Source organism: Salmo trutta, chromosome 37 (assembly GCF_901001165.1).
Source record: "Salmo trutta chromosome 37, fSalTru1.1, whole genome shotgun sequence".
NCBI classification, from domain to species: domain Eukaryota; kingdom Metazoa; phylum Chordata; class Actinopteri; order Salmoniformes; family Salmonidae; genus Salmo; species Salmo trutta.
Genome location: NC_042993.1, coordinates 18,761,156 through 18,763,187, shown reverse-complemented (window position 1 = coordinate 18,763,187; position 2,032 = coordinate 18,761,156).

Below are 2,032 nucleotides of genomic sequence, written 5' to 3'. Positions count from 1 at the left end.
TTCGGGTCAGGAAGTGGACCGGAACGAGTCGATCATTATTCACCTCATGGGATTAGTGGAGGGGTCCTGCCTCCAGATCCTGAAACCATGCAAGTGGGGCGGCATGGGTTAACCAAGGAGGAGCGCCAACGTAGACGTGAGACCAACAGCTGCCTCTACGGTGGTAGCTCGGGACATTACATCTCCGCTTGTCCCCAGCGCCCGTTAAACTGCCCGGCTCGCTAAGGTTGGGAGGCCTTTTAGCGAGCCAGTTTCAACCTCTCAATAGTCCTGACAGACCTCGTTTTCCTGCAACACTCATGAACAAGAATCAGAGTTTAGCGATTAACGCTTTTATCGATTCAGGTGCCGATGGCAGCTTTATGGATGCCGACTTGGTGGAACAGCTGGGTCTTTCCAAGGAGCAATTACCGGAAGCCATTGAAGCTACCACTCTGAACGGCAGTAGTCTGGCACGTATCACTAAGAGGACTGAACTGGTTAAGATGCTGTTGTCAGGGAATCATTCAGAGGTTCTCATTCTTCATTCTGCCTTCTCCCCATGTCCCTCTGGTTCTTGGATACCCCTGGCTGAGAGAACACAATCCCACGTTCGATTGGGTGACTGGCAAGGTAACTAGTTGGAGCATTGAATGTCATGCTAACTGCCTTAAGACTGCCTGTTCCCATTCTGTTCCCAGTCAGGTCATTGAGTCTACCCCCCCAGATTTGTCCCTGGTTCCTGAAACATATCACGATTTGGGTGAAGTGTTCAGTAAGCAGAAGGTGCTGTCACTTCCTCCCCACCGACCATATGACTGTGCCATTAACCTGTTCCCTGGAGCTACCTATCCCAAGGGACGGTTGGTTATACAGTATCTCTCAACCTGAACGTGAAGCTTTGGAGATCTACATAAAGGAGTCTCTAGCTGCTGGTCTCATTCGTCCCTCGTCATCCCCTGGGAGCAGGATTATTTTTTGTGAGTAAGAAGGATGGCTCTCTTCGACCTTGTATTGATTATCGGGGTTTGAATGATATTACGGTCAAGAACAAGTATACCCTGCCCTTGATGAGCTCTGCTTTCGACTCCTTACAGGGTGCTACTGTGTTCACGAAGCTGGATCTACGCAACGCGTATCATCTGGTCTGGATCAGAGAGGGAGACGAGTGGTTGACTGGTTTCAATACACCGATGGGTCATTTCAAGTATCTGGTGATGCTGTTTGGACTGACCAATGCTCCAGCAGTATTCCAAAGTATGGTTAATGACGTCTTGAGAGATATGATCAGTTTGTTTGTGTTCGTTTACCTGGATGACATTTTGATCTTCTCTAAGGAGCCTTCCAGCCACGTCCAGCATGTCAAGCAGGTTCTACAGCAATTGTAGAACCGCCTGTTTGTGAAGGCCGAAAAGTGTGAATTTCACACCCACACTACATCCTTCCTCTGGTACATCATCTCCCGGGGAGAGATTTAAGATGGACCAAGAGAAGGTTAGGGCAGTTCTGGATTGGGCCCAGCCCGACACGAGATTGCAGCTCCAGAGGTTTCTGGGGTTTGCTAATTTCTATCGTAGATTTATCCGTGACTACAGCCGTGTGGCCGCTCCATTAACTGCCCTGACTTCTAGCACCAGGACCTTCAGTTGGAATCCTGAGGCAGACCGAGCATTTCTGGAATTGAAGAGTCGATTCACCAACGCCCCGATTCTCTCTCAACCTGACGTTGCTCGGCAGTTTGTCGTGGAAGTGGACGCGTCTGATGTGGGGGTTGGCGCCATCCTGTCCCAGCGACGCTCCACTGACGGTAAACTCCATCCCTGCGCCTTCTACTCGTCTTTCGTCTGCGGAGAGGAATTACGATGTGGGTAACCAGGAGCTTCTCGCGGTGAAACTGGCCTTGGAGGAGTGGCGTCACTGGTTGGAGGGAGCGGAGCAACCGTTTATTGTCTGGACTGACCACAAGAATCTTGCTTACGGGCAATCGGCTAGACGTCTCAACTCGCGTCAGGCCAGGTAGGCTTTGTTTTTTGGACGCTTTAATTTTTCCCTG